This window comes from Caretta caretta, chromosome 11 (assembly GCF_965140235.1).
Source record: "Caretta caretta isolate rCarCar2 chromosome 11, rCarCar1.hap1, whole genome shotgun sequence".
Classification (NCBI taxonomy): Eukaryota; Metazoa; Chordata; order Testudines; family Cheloniidae; genus Caretta; species Caretta caretta.
In genome coordinates, this window is record NC_134216.1 from 23,318,645 (window position 1) to 23,334,536 (window position 15,892).

General features: G+C 37.3%; 1 protein-coding gene across 4 annotated transcripts in view; it reads left to right on the plus strand.

The window, feature by feature from the left end:
- The window catches only part of ARHGAP15 (Rho GTPase activating protein 15), a 458,500-nt gene that overhangs the window by 325,423 nt on the left and 117,185 nt on the right, over positions 1 to 15,892 (plus strand). The window lies entirely within an intron of this gene.

The following is a 15,892-nucleotide window of genomic DNA, read 5'->3' on the forward strand; positions in this document are numbered from 1 at the left end:
CTCCTGGTTCGCAGTAACTCCTACTGAAAATCATAAAAATGGCCTGCACACATGCATTTTGAGGCTGCTGGATTGCACTTAAGCAGCTATAACCAGGCTAAATCTTATTTTGGACTCATCATGCCTACTTTTCCCCTGCTCTCCAGTGCTCGGTATAGTGCTGGCATAGAATTTTCCTCACGTTGCTGAGCATTGTATATGTTTCTCCACACTGTGCAGAATCCTCTCTGCTCAGATCCTGAGCATCAGGGCCATATTTGGGGGCAGGTGACCCAGGCAACGGCCTAGGGTGCTGGGCTTAGAGGGGTGCTGGGTTAGGGGTGCTGTTTTTGTTAGCAACAAAACAGAAAATAGAGTGTTAGAAGTAAAAGGCTTCAGGTATTCCATATGTGGATTCATTTTTCACTAACCTCCTAGAATTGTCTGGACCTTTGTAGAATCTCGTAGAACCTTCCAGACTTTCTGAGAACTATATTTTCCTCAAACCTCCTAGAAAGTTGTCAGCCATGCCCGTGCGGGTATATAAAGGTGGCGGTGGGAAGAGTAGCCAGTCAGTCTTATGCGACAGGGATAATCATGCATGCAAATCGTGCATCAAAGTCATTAAATGGGCTACAAATGCAATAAAAATAAGGCATTCAAAGGTTTAACAAATGGACGGGTGCTGAAGACACTTCTCACCTGGGGGACCTTTTGGTCTAGGGCCGGCCGTGCTGAGCACTGAACTCTAGCATTTTGGATTTCCACACTTTTTTTTAGCATAGCTTATTAGCCTTCAGGACTGAGCTCCTCTATATCTGCCCTCAGCCCCTAAGAGTATAGTTGAGCCTTATCCTGTGAGGTTCTGAGTACCTTGCAGTGCCACTGGAGTCTTGGCTTTATAGACATCAATGGCAAAACTCCCACTGATTCTGATAGGGCCAGGATTTTACCCAATGAAGGGTGTGGGCACTCTGCACTTTGTAGGAGTGGACCCAAGAGCTTTCACAATAGTAAAGATATTTTGTCATAATAGGAAATTGCCCACAGTTCCCAACAGTTGTTGGCCTATTAGTTCTCGCTTAGTGTCCAATGCTTTTAAAAAGTTTCTATTGTTATTTTTAACTTAGGGTAGTAATAGGAAAGAGTTTTACTTTATTATTGTATTTTCAAGTATTTTGAGACACAATAGAAAAGATGGTGGTTTTTCTTGAACTATTCAGAGCCACAGGTTGGATTTGACTCCTATAAATGAAGGGTAGAAAGATTTTTCTTATGTTATTTCATGTTTGCACTTAACTTTGAACATGTAAAATGCTATACATGCTCTCATATAAGTACATGGTATTATTAATATATTTCATTTTCCCCCATCCCAAATTTTGGTACATGTTCGCTCTTCTGTCATTCATCATGGATTATAATAATTTCAAGGCTATGTAGCATGGCATATTTGTTTCTAAAGGATATATTAGAAATTCTTTATGATTGCGAATACAACTGCATGACATTATTTTTGAAAACTATATGGTCCAAATTCATCCCTGATGTAACTCCATTCAATTCAGTCTAAAAACATTTCTGTGAACTTTTAATCAAATCTAAGTGAAGATGTCACCACTTTGAAAGTGAATTTCACCAGGGATGAATTTAGCCCCCTATCTTTATGTAAAACTGAACTGCCAAATTCATCCAAAACCAAGCTACAGCAGAGAGTTGTGTGTGTGTGTACACACAAACAGAGTTTTCAAATTGCATATTTTACAGTGCAAGCTCTAGTCAGAGAGCAATTCGATTTCTCCCATTTCTGGAGTAGCTTCAGCTTTTCATTCCCTGGTCTTTCTTCCAGCATAAACTACTATGAGAGATAAAGAGCCTCTTTTTTTCTTTCCAATCACGGCTCTAAATTGCATTTTTTTTTATTTATTTCTTTTTTTTTGTGGGCACTCTTGCACATGCAAATCAAGTAATTAGATGCACAATTATCTAAGTTGCATATGCAGATTGAGGCTTTTCTCTATTTCAAAGGATGCCCATGCAAAATTTGCTAGTTTGAAAATGTGGTCTATAGCATCCCAAGGCAAAAATCTTTATTGTTTCTTTGTTGTTTATTTAGAAATTATTTTGGTGCCTATTGGCAAGTGTCTGGATGTTTTACATTTAAGAAAACAATCGATAGTTTCTGTATTAAAGCACTCAAGACTGGCTGGACTTGCAGCATTTATTATCTTAAATTTTCTAAAGACATAGTGTCAGTTTCCCGGTATTTTATCTGCCTTGAACTTGTTTTGCACTTTCCCAAGCTATAAGTAGTGGCCGTATGACTGGCAACTGGGCATAAAATCCATCAGAACCCAGTATGTGAATGTCTGGAATGTGTAGACGTAAGAAATGTAGGGTGACTTTGTGGAATTTTACAGAATTCATTCAAATGCAAATTTGACTGTGGAGAGGAAGGATGTTTGCCCAACAAGGGAGGGATGCCAAGCACAGTAGTCCACATGGAAGAGAGCACAAAATGGGAATGGCAAGAGTCACAGTGAAAGTCCAGCTGGAAGGAAGGGTTAAAGTAATGTGAGAGGCAGCAAAAGAAAATGGGAGCAAAAATGTGTAGTGAAAGCCTCATAGCTGAGGATATAGAGCTTGACTTTGTTTTGGAAGCCAAGTAAAACGCAGTGGTTCAGTCTGAGCTTTGTTGTTCATTTGAAAAGGTACAAACTCCTGCAGATTGTAATCAGAGTTAACTTGTGACCTCGCAGTGTGAAGCAAAACTAGATCCTTCATGCAGTGGCTGTATATCACAGCCAGGCAGCAAGATGGCAGAAAGAAGAACACACAAAGATATATTGAAGGACTGGAAATAAAATGGATCAGCTTGAAGTATGAATTCTCTGTTGAACTGTAGGTTAATACTGATGTCATCCCTTCTATTTCTCCAGAGACACGCTTCCTGATTCTCCCCCCATTTACAACTATTTTACACTGGTGTGAGTGGATTATCAGGCCAATAGTTTTCAGATCATGATAGTTTGGTTGTGTAACATATTTCTCCTGGGAAACAGAGGGGCAGAACCAGTAACAGGAATAAGAGCATTCCCTATCTTTATTCACTTCCTAAAATCTTTGCTCGACACTATCAGACGAATGGGAAAATAACTCTTCCATAACAATATTAGATCTGTCCATCCAAACATTAGCTTACTCAAAACTACATTACTGCTCAAGTTTCCATCAAAAGAAGAAGGTTTGATGGTGTGAAGCTGGTCAGAAAGCTAAAGCACTTAGCTTGTTTTGGTAGCATAAAAATACCAGGAGGCCTTTCCTCTGGTTTATGCCACTGTCAAATTTGAATACTCAAAGGTGCAAGTAATAGTACATTAGGACCATTTTGACATCATCTAGCATGGGCATACTCAGGAAACCTAACTTTCTATTAAGTGGTCAAAGGAAATTCAAAGAAAAATGGTATCTCTCGATTACTGACAACGTTTTATCTTTTCATCTATTTGTTGTGTTTAAAAGTCTTTGTTGATTCAGTTGCATCATCCTAGCAGTACAGATTGAGATTTTCAAAGCTGCGTAAAGGACTTGGATGCCCAGTTCCCATTAGAACAGCTTTGAAAGTCTCAGCCATAGATCTGTTTAGGCCAGACCATGTTAGCCCTCACGCAGGTGCATGCATAGGAATGTGTCAGGGAATCTCTTCCACAGCCCTCTAGAAAGGATTTCAAACCCTGCTGGCTCTCTTAATAGTGTGTGCCATGAGCTCAAAGAGTCTCTGATTTCATTCTTTAAAGAATCAGTATTTTTGGTTCAGACACCTAGGAAATGATTCAGACATAAGGAAATACTTTCAAGGAGCAGGCTGAAACTTTATTAATTTAAGTGACAAGAACCCTTCTCTGGTGCAGGGGATGAAGAGGCAGACAGTAGTGCATTAGTCTGCATGAGACTTAAGTCAGTTGCCACCGTGACACTACACTGGGTTGCTGCCAGTGGCCTCCTGGGGTACTGTACTTGGGTCTACCCCAAAAGCTAGCCTATGCTAGACTTTCTGCATTGGACACTATCCACACAGTGCGACACTATTTTATTTTTAATTTTAGCATCCTGCTAACTTACTCCTGACTAATGAGCCCAACCTCTAGACAGTTATGTGGAAGGTAAAAAACCCGCCAGACGATGGCCAGTCTAGTCTAATAGGTAAGTCCCTTCCCCCACTCCAGAAAGACTAGGCTCACAATATACCTGGGACCCCAATAGGCAACTCAGAACAAATAAAGGGGGAAGCGTGAGTGCACTCAGCACAAGCTGACTGTGGACAGTGCAGAGATGAAAATTCACCCCACAGAATGAGCACTGTGGTAGCTAATCAGCTTCCCCAGCCTCCCGCAAAAAAGCCAGTCGCTGCCCCAGAAGTGACTTAGTTCTACCTCCTGTGCACACTTCCCATATGCATATGAAAATGTAGGGGGGGGGGCAGTGTGATTTACGTGTCACATGCTAGAGTGGAGCATAGCCAGCCCCACCCCTGAGGTAACAAAGGCTATTAAAGGTGTTCAACCCCTGCCGATCAATCAAAATCACACCCTGATGCTGACACAGGATGAGGAGGAGGAATGGGCACACTTTGCCAACATGTTTCAGGGATTGATTCAAATCTCCTCATCACCTGCTCATTTACAAATCGTGAAAGTGCTAGAATAGGGTGAATTTCAGTAGTATACTTGACAGAGTTGTTTTACTTTTTGTTTTTTGTTTGCTTTTTGTTAATCCCTCTGTCTTCATTTTTTTAAATTAGTCTAAACAAGACAAATAGCATTTTAAATGACTTTTCATTTTGTTTATTTCATTTCTCTTCCGTAAGTATTTTGTTTTTGTGAAAATTTATTCAACTATAAGTACTAATCCACACTGCCCCCAAGGGCCATTTAAATTCCAAAAGTTGAACATGTGTTCAGCCTTATACAGGCAAAATGCTTGGGGGTTTATTTCTTGATGCCCAGTTGATTTTGGCATTCCTGTCCCCTCCTCCCCCCCCCCCCCCCACCAAAAAAAATCTGTACTGTTCATCTGTATTAAATATTAGGCTTCTCTGGTTTTATAATAGATGGAATCTGTACTTACCAGTGCAAATTCATTATCACAGGAAAAATTCCATGCTGCCTACTGTACTTTTAGTGTTTTAAATAGAATTAACTCAAGAGCAAAGCATGAACTCTGGTCCCTCTCTTTGAACTGTTAACATTTCAGTATCAAAAACTGGATGAAAGAAAAAGTAGAGTGGGTGGGGAAGGTAGAAAAAGCAAGCAAGATGACATTTGACTATTTAATCATTAAATAAGGAATAGGAAGAAAGGGGGGAAAATCAAAAGAGGATTTTCAAATTCTATGAATGCATTTTTTTATAAATACAAACCTTCCACATCCAGTCCATTAATTTTTTCATTCACTGAATTTATTTTTCTTTTATTATTGTTCCTTAAAGTTAAGTACTTCCTAAAGCTGTTTGTTTTTGCCAACAACAGAAGAAACTACTTTATTTGTTCAGCCCATTGCATGGTTTTTTTTTTTTTTTTGTATGGAAGGCTATTGATATTGTATCTTTTTTTGCTTTCGTGTGACAAGATTATCTTTTACCAGTGATGTATTTTCCCATTAAAAGCTGAAAAGATCACTTGATCATAAACAGGCCAGACTATAACATCTTTCAGTACTTTGGAAACTTTCCGAGTCATCATTTTTCAGCATCATTGATTCAAGGAGCTAGAAGTTGCAAAGATTATTGGTGACATAAAGATAGCCATAATTTTTCTTATTTTAGAAATGTTTTAAGAATGGGGCTTCTGGAGAGTAAGTCAACAGTAATATGAGAACTGTGGCCTAGACAATTGGTTGCTGTTCTAATGGCTTCAACCTTTATCATGAGGAACTCATCAGGGATGTCCATTCTTCCTGCTACTTTTCATGTTGCCCGTTGAATCTCTGGCAGTTAAAATTTGGAAGCATCTAGACCCTGTGGGGATAGCCCAGTGGACTGTAGTAAGCAGAAGCGCTAACTGGCAGTGTACTGGTGACATTATGATCATTCTGAAGGATCCAGCCAACAAAAGGTACTACATGTTTTTGATGATCTTTACATTGGTTTTCTGGGAAAAAATAAACTGGAATAAGTTCATACTGTAGGTGATGCCCATGTGCAGATAAGAGCAACATAAACAAATGTATGAACTCGTAGCTGTTAGAATCTAGTCCAACCAGCTGAAATTGCTGACATGATTCAGAATATTCTTTAATTTCACTGTCAACCCTATGAAAAAGAGACCTATGCTTTCAACAGATATGCTAATCTCTGTGAAATGTGCGCTGATCCCAGTCTAGTTATGGCATATAAGTGTTCACCTCACAGAAAGCATCAGTACAGTTGGAAGTCATTGGCACCCTTGTTTCCACGCCCATTTTTCTGTAGTGTGCAAGGAATGAATATATTATCTTGGAGACTGAGTTACTCTCCCCAATATAGGGTTAATATACATTGGTGTGCTAACAGGGCGAAGCTTACTCTGCTACACTTCCTATGCTGTACCTATTTTGTGGCTAGAGAGGAATTCAGTTTCTGGGACTGTCAAAGAACCAGTTTTCATAAGCACTTAAATTAAAAAATACAGCTATAAAGGTTCATAATACCTCAAGGAAGCACTACAATCCTATGCAATTGCATGTACGTTCAGGGAAACTAACCATAGAAATATAAAATTCCATCTTTACTGGTTCATTCAGCAAACAAGGCAGCTCCTAATTTTCTTTATATTCAATCCTTGGTTTGCAAAATACTTGCTATTTGCAGTTCAGGTGACCTTTGGACACCATTATTTCATTTGGAATACCTTGTGTTATTAACTGTAAAACACAATTTACCATCCAAATATCAGTTACTGTGTTTTTAGTTCTTACGTACTATTTAAAGAAGAAAAAGAAATATAAACTTTTTATGGAGTTTAAATATTGCAGCAGAAAGCAGCATGTTTGTAGTATGTATAAGAGAAGTGCCAAAGATATTGGAATTAGTAAAGTGAGCTAGATTAGAAAAGGTACATTTATTATTAAAACTATCATCTCAAGTTAACAGATACTATTTTGGTAAAACAATTAAAATACTTCTCTTGTGAGCCTGCTACAAGAAAATACTCAAATATCGGTTCCAGAATAAAAAAAAATCAAAAATTTAAACGACAAATATGTTAGCCAATTGTGAATATTTATTAACTAAATAATTTAATAATAAAGAAAATGCCTACTTGATTAATTGTTACAGAGTAAAAATTACAATAAAACTGTCTTGATCAGTGCTTTGCAGAAGCACCATTACTGTCTGTGCAGTTGTTTAACAAGGATTTAATTGGAAAGATAAGTGAATGCACATTTAAAAGTATTGTTAATTTGCTTTATAATCACCCCATCCTTCACAGTATTGACAGCACCAGGCACAAACCCCTTTCTCTTTTACAAGTATTATTTTCCATATGTGCACAATAAATTCTGAAGCAGTAATTGGAATTTTTACGGATTCCAACATACCTAGTATATTGACTTTATAGGTGCAATATTCCCTTTCTAAAGGTAATTCACTAGTGGCATTATTAGTAAAATCACTGAACTTTTATTCACATATGGGTTTTTAGGAATATCTGGCTCCCATTTATATTTTGCTGCAGTTTGAATGACCAATAAAAAACCTCACTATCATTTTCTTTTCCATGTTATACAATAATGCCAGTCTTGGAATTCAGACAGCTTGAAGCTTATTGTTTTTCATTTGTGTTTATATTTATTGTTCTGCAATGGTTTGGACAAGAGCAAGAATCTAATTGGCAAGTGAGGGTTTTGAACCATATGAGCATCTAGACCACCTTCAAACATCAGGACTTCTCAGCTGTATTACCATATCAGTTATCAAGAAGTCCATGAGAGGAAGAAAACAAATGGAAATGTTCTGAAGATATTTTCTCTGCTATTTTTGATCATGTTATTTTACAATTAAAATAGTACAGATTTTAGGAACCTGTTGGAGCCTAATGTCTGGAGCTGCTCTTTTCGAGAAAAGAGAAGCCAGCACTGATTCAGCTCTGCCTCCCTTGGCAGAGCCTTTGTAACTGACGGAGGATTGAAGTTGCCTTTCAAATTGACTCATCAGGTCAGCATAAATGGGTTGGGTGTTTTTAAAGCAAGCATTTAGAAGAAGAAGAAGAAGAGGAAGAAGAAGAAGCTACTTTTCACAGTTTTTTTTTTAAATAAGAAAAACTAAGGTTCTGCTCAAAAACATCCAACTGTTTCCACTGACCCAACATATCCATTTCAAAGGCAGCCAGCAGCTTCAGTCCTCTGTCAGTTAACAAAGGCTCTGCGGGCAGAGGCAGAGTGGCTTCAGTACAAGCTGCCAACTTCCAGATAGCAGCTACAAACTTAAAGGTCCGATGGAGAAGTGAAACTCCTCTTCCAGATAGTTTTCTTCTTTTGTTATGTGTTTTCCTTCTATTTTAGAAACATATATGGCAGGCAGTGTGGCCAGTAAGTTTCAGCTCATGCAAGTATAATGAAACAGGTTAGATTCCCCCTTTTATCCAATTCGTGCATTTTAAGACAGCTTTTATGAAGTAGTTGATTGCACCTTTCTCCTTTTAAACAAACTCTAAACCTGGATTCTAAATTTAGAACTCAACCACGTGCACAAATAACTTCTTTTCAGATGAACCCCTGAGCCAACCTGCATTACTGAATATGGGCCTAATTGTGAATCTCTTACTTGCTTTGGTGAGCATTTACTCACATAAGTAGTCCTTCTGGAAGTCAAGAGGTGTGAAGCCATTGTGTGTGTGCTAAAGTTCACTTTTGAAACATCAGGCTCTGCTTGATTTTTTTGCTAGATGAAGAACCAAAATGCCTTGAAAGCATCAAAAAATAGTTATCCTTTTCTTTCACATTGCTCAGGCAAGAAAAGAAAAATAAAACAGACTGAAGTAATTCTCAGGAATAATTATAAAACAATTTGTTCTTGGGTTAAGACCTGCATATGCCAAGTTGCAGCCAAGAACATCACTCTTCTATTTTTGCCAAGTTATAAAATCCTGAGAACAGAGGAATACAATGGAAAGGACAAATTGACCGTTAACTTCAACAGCACAGAAGTGATGTCTTAATGCCCTTGGTGTGCATATGTTATTGATTAAGCCTTTAAATGCTCCAGTAGGAGGAGCTTTCTTTTTCTCTTTCTGAAAGGAAAAGGGGAAGGGTGTTTAAATGACCTATCCTAAGGATCAGACCTTTCATTTTCATTTGGAAGTGGGGCATTTAAGTAAAGGATATGCATGTTACTCTCTTCTTTTGGGAAGGAAGAAGAAATAGGTGCAATACCACCAACATATCCATTTTGGAAATGGAAACCAGATTTCCAGACCTGATGAGGATAATGGTCTGTTTATATTTCACTGCACCCCGTTTTTGTATTTTTATTGTTTGCTCGTTTGAAATTTTAAAAAATAACTGTTATAACAGTAATTGTTTTTCTCACTCAGCTAACCTTGTTCTTGGTGTGTAAGGACCAAGGACTTAGAAGTATTGGTGTGCATGGCTTTCCAGTCTTCAATCTTAGAACTAATATTTTATGCTACAAAATGTGTTGTCATACAGTTTTCTTTTTAACCCACTCAGTGAGTAAGTCTATAAAATGAGGAAGAAGAGGTAATAAGTTAGGTCAGCATGAGCAGACGCATTCGTACCATGAATTTTATGGCATGCATTGTTTGGCCATGCCCATAAGACATGCCTTTTATTTCCTCTCTAATCCACAGAACTGTTTACATCATAATAGGTGTTTTGTGTACTAGCACTTCAAAAAGTTCAATTTGAAAGGGCCCTGCTTTTGAAGACTTTACAAAATTGTGGGAGGTAGCCACATATTGGGATGCTGTAAGTCCTTGGGGATAATTTCTTCTTTCATGAATTGTGCTTCTCTGATAGCAACAGTACAGAAAATGTTAATATTGAAGAAAATGAATCCAAAACAAAAGATCAAGATAAATTATTTAGAATGGCCCAGTGAGAATCAAGGTAAAATTAAGCAAATGAAAATGTACTAGACACATTTATAAGTGGATTGTACAAAGTGTGGAAAATGTTCTGTACAGTATAATCTAAGGGCCCCATTTTGTGAGTTGTAGAGCCCCAAATAAGAGATGGTGACATTCACTGTCTTGTAGGATGAGGCCCAATATGACCAAATAGATTTTTTTCCCCTGTAGCTAATGTCTATAATTCTGTGATTAAGATGTAATAGTGGCAAACAAATAGAAGCTTGCAATATGAGCCTGCAACAGAAAAAAGCAATATTATTTATGGGTGTACGTTATGTGATATTGTGCTGGGTGGTATTAGAAAAAGAAATCAACATTTACCACACTGTGGAAATTGACTTTATCATGGTGTTTGTTGTATTCTTTATACATAGAATGGGCAAAACCACACAAATGCCATGTAAATATCGCTACCATAGGTGGCAAGTGTTGATTTTTTGTAGTATATTCCACTTTGAATATTGTTACCTGTCACTACTCTTACATGTAGTACCTCTACAGTGGAATAGGTTGGACTGTTGGGGTATGTCACTGCAATTAGACACCTGCGGCTGACCCATGCCAGCTGACTCAAGATTGCAGGGTTCAGGCTAAGGGAATGTTTAATTGCAGTGTTGACATCATGAAATTCCAGGATGCCTGGAAAAAAAGCAGACTTCACTACTGTTTGTTGCATTTTTACTTGCCACCAGTGAGATATATTTTTCCACAGTAATTAGTTTTTAAAAATGGGAGACTTCAGAACACCTTTCCAAAGCCCAATATTGTGTGCTTATAATACAGAAGATTTGAGAATGGCTGAATTAATGAGATATCAGGGCTGGAGAGACAGTGGATGTGAGAATGAAATGAAGAGATGTATAGGTGCTGGTGATAGTGTCTTTTATAGATTACACAAACTTTTCTGGAGATAGTGTGCAACATGGGAATGGAAAAGGACAATATGTGAGGTCAAAGTCTAGTTTGTGTAGTGCTGAAAGAGGGTCCTTAATAAAGCAAAGGTTAGATGCTTTCAAAATGTGTTATTCAAGGACAATGCTGACATCAGCTGAGAAGTCAGAATAACTGACATTAAAATGGGTAGGACTCTGGGTGCAGAAACAGAGCATGTTATGGCATGAAAATAACTATAGGCAAAAACTACATGATGCCTGACTTGAGATCAATATGCTGGGAACAAGATGGAATTGGTTATGCACAGGAAAAAGAATACACTTAGAAGGTGAAAATAGAGATAGGGAGCTCTATATTGAGAGGCCTAAGTTAAACAGTGATAACAAGCAGACATCTGTAGTAGCTGGCAGAGGAATATTGAGGTCTTCAGTATTTCTAGCCAGTCTTGATATAACAGATGATTCACTTAATTTAGGGGTGGAGGGAAGGAATACTTTTGGTCTTTGCAAGTTTAAAGCATTTGTGTAAATGAAAATGCCTTTATAAAAGGAGATTTGTATTTTTATTTTTTTAATCAAAGACACATGACAAAGCATTCAAACATAATGCAAATAATTGCAAACTGATGTATCCAGCAGTTCAAAAAATGAATAAATAATTCAGCTTTTACACATGGGCAATCCTTGCTAAAAATTGCAAATCAGAACTCCTCTGTTTGAATGTATTTTATTTTGTTAATGGATGCACTAATATGAAAGGCATCTAATTGTATAATGTATTATTAGTCATTTTCTTTGGCATCCTATTAACTTTAAATAATGCTAATATTTAACATTTTATAACATGCACAACAAAATTCCTCCTTTTCCAGCAGAAGAGAAAAACGTGCATTAATAATAAATTTTTCCAAACGATCTCCACTGTGCATTTTCTGTTACATATTTTTGATCAAAAATATTGAAAATTCAGCATACAAATATGCAAGTTGATATTTTATAAAACATCTTTTGTAATTTTTGTATAAATGCAAGATATAGAGTGTAATCTGGTTTAATTAACTCATTTGAATATTGAGCAGTATATAGAGCATGATAGGATGTAGCTAAATGCATCCACTAAATATCTTTTTAGTGATGGTTGAATCAAAGTATATAAAGTGGTGGTTAATTCCTATTAATGGCAAGGGTCTCCACCACAAGTTGTGAACATTACAGTTGTGGCTGAGTATAATAACCACACACACACCAACACATGCACTAATGTTATCCTGTGGTTATCTAACAATTCCAAAACTCTTCTTGTGCTAGAAATAAGATGATTTGCTGGACAGAGCTGCTGCATCACATGAGAAATCTTTGTGAGGAGGCTTTTCTTTGTTTATTTTTAATGGGCCAAATCCTGCTCCCATGTTATCTGAGTGTAAGGGAAATGGAATCTCCTTAACCCACATAATTTTCTCCACACTAATCTGACCGATGCTAATGATAGTCAGGTCAGTGCGAACAGGAGCAAGGGAAGGCCTCCACATATATGGTGTTGTAGACCCCTCAGCTCAATGCTGATAATATTAACAAATAATAGTTAGCACGTGCAATGCACTTATTATCCATAGATCTCAGTTTGCAAAGGCAGATCAGCACAATTCTCTTTATTTTACAGATAAGGAAATTGAGGTATAGGGAAGTTAACTGATTTGCCAAGTTCCCACAGAAAGTCAGGGCTGCTCTACCTGGGAATGTTCAGGAAAGTTAATCCAATTTAACTAAAGGTGTGAATTTAAAGAGGATTAGTTAAACCTGTGTGGAGGCTCTCATTCACAGTTAGAGTGGACTTAATTTGGTTTATCTTAATTCACTCCTAAAGTGAACACCCGAAGGGTTTTTGTATTCATTCTTTTTATTATTTTCTATATATTTCTATGTATTATTTATTGTCTATTTAATATTTATTGTTATTATTAATTTGTAGTCGTTTCTGTGAAGCTCATCACCATAGCATCCTTATCATCTGAGCATTCACATCCATTAATAGATTTATCCTAACACTGCTGTGAGGTATGGAAGTAGTAATATCCCCATTTTACAGGTAGAGTGATTAAGAGACTTTCCAAGGATCACATGGGAAATCTGCAGAGAGTTAGGATTAGAACCCAAATCTCCTGGGTCCCAATCCTTTGCCTTAGCCATGAGATCATCCTCTTCCACCTCTTCAGGTTTTTCAACTCAGGCTCAGTCATGGAGAACTGGCCATGCACACATTCTATTCTAACATTAGGATTTAGCAAATATGATGGTTTAGGTCAGTGTTCCTTAAAATCTTTTCAGATTGGCAAATCCTTACGCGGAATCAAAAATTTTCACAACCCCCTTATATTTACTGTAAAAGCAAGAGTAAAAAATGTATCATTGATGACAATAAGCCATATAATTTACTTGTGTGTGAGTTTCAAAAGACTGAGCGAGAATACTTGACCTTGAAGATATAGGTATGCGAGAAATGGGGGAATAAGATTTTCTTTGGTTTCGATCATAATAACATTTTCAACATCTTAAGACCCCCCACCCCCCACACCCATTGTCATAAGGAGTTGTGTCACAGTAATTGAGAAACACTGGCTCAGGTGATTAACAAACAAATACTGGCCTTTCTGATCTGGGTTGCTGGTTTAAAATATAATCCAGGAGATTGAGTTTTGCCCATTTTGTGGTCTACACCAGCCAGTTCTGAGCTCTTCAGCTCAGAACTGTTGCCGCAGATCTCCTCCAGACAGGCTTCTAACCATGGGGAGCTTGCATCCCAGCTGCTGCAAGCACAATCTAGGGGGTGAATCAAGCCCAAAGGTAGTAGTGACTGAAAATAGTTGAAAGTTCATGGCTGTTCATTGGCCAATGTGAAAAGAGTTGTTAGATGCAGCCCTCATGGACAGATGTGCATATTAGCACCCAGCATGATTGTCATCACAGCTTGTACCAGATGGTATCCTTGATGGCAATTTCAGCAGAAGCGCCAATGACTAAATAGGCAATGGAACCTGTACTACCCTCTTTCACCACAAAAGGGGATCTCTCCGAACAGATTTCAGAGACTTTGGGCAATGGGCGTATAGTGAAGCTTGCACTGCTATGTCACTTGATGTATCTGTCCTTTTGACAACCGAGAGCTTTGGCCAGTCTTTGTATAAAACAGAGAAAATAAGATGAACGGCTTTATATCCTCCTTGTGTGTATAAAAGTGCCATTTGGAAAAGAAAATGAGAAAGAAAGAAACAAAAGTGTATTGGATCATTTCTCTTTAAGCAGATATAGTGCCAGTGAAAGATTGACAGCACTGGAAACTGGAGTCCTCCATTTATCCACACTTCATTTCTATCCATTTATCCACACTTCATTTTTAATATCTGGCTTCAACAGCTGATTGTAACCATAGAAAGTCTATAGATTTTGGGTGAAATGCACTCCCTTTTGGATTCAGTTTTATAAAAGAAAACAATTATACAGAGAATGCATGTCTTTATTCTTTATTGTACATTTCAGAGTCTCCATGAATACTCATTTGCATGTGTCAGTTAATGCTGCATCTTGTGTTGGCCAGTAAGAGGCATGATTGCACTAAATTGGAAGCAGCAGGCACAGGGTTTCTTTTAAGAATGGGGGTGGGGGTAGCCATCCACTCACTCTGCTCTCAAGTCTTCAGTCAACATGATTTCAGAAGAGTTGCAAGTCTAGTTACAGGGATAATAAATCCCAAATTAACTGGATACGCAGATTTCACTTCCATTAGGTTCCACTTTTTAAAATGACATTCCCTTCACTTTATCTTTTTCAATGACCTTAACATTTAGAGCAAATGAAATCTGGATTATTAGCAATACTAAACTTGTACTTCAAGAGTGAATAATTAGAACACAAATAGTTTCAAAGCTGACATACTTATTCTTATTTCTTTGTATTTCTTTGTATTTAATAGATTGCAATAAACACATTCGTTCACTTTACATAGTCACTGAGTTGATTTTGTAATACGAATGAAATATTTGGTTGCAGGATTGAGGCAATGCAGAAATTCTGTTGTCGCTGATGCTAACAATGAAGTCTATGCACACAGCAGCAACAGAAAATAATATGGAAGCCTTTTCACACCCCTTTTTTAATGTATGCAGTTTTGTCTCAGAGAAGCTAGAAGACGTGGAGATAAATGTTTCTATGTAATCCTTTTTGAAAAGTATCTACAATCTAAAGGGGACAAAAGCAGCTCCTTGAAAACTACCCCCAAAGTCTTTCTTTTCTTATTGTAATGTTTTCCATTAGAAGGAGAGTGTAAACGCTACCCATTCCTATGGCTGATGAGAAGATTAACAAAAATACCTCTAAGAGGCTTGCTAATGTACATACTGGATGATAATAACTTCTTTCCAAAAAGTTAAAATAGAAAACTGCCTTTCATCCATTTTCTCAAATGCTACAGACCTTCCACGTTCTTCACTGGGAAGAAAAAAAACCCATAAATAACATATTAACTATATAATTCTATCTAAAACGTTAGAAAGTTTTACATGCATACAGTTTTACAACTAAATTACCTGCAGTACAATTTTTGTTTTCAGTAAGCAAAGGAAGAAGTATGTAAGAGCCATTGCATTCCAGTAACAGACAGGACTTACTTTGTAAGATGGATTTCAAAAGATCTGGAGACTGCTGTTCCTTATAAAAGTATGCCAAAGACTATTTAAGTGGCCAGTAATATAAACATTATGCTACTAACACTGAACAGTTTATCACATAAATATAATTGTCTTCTTTTAGAAGAAGAATAAAAGCTGAATCCATATGTTACACATTATTTAAAATTGTTTTCTGCAAGATGTATTAATCCCAGCGAAGAAGCAATTC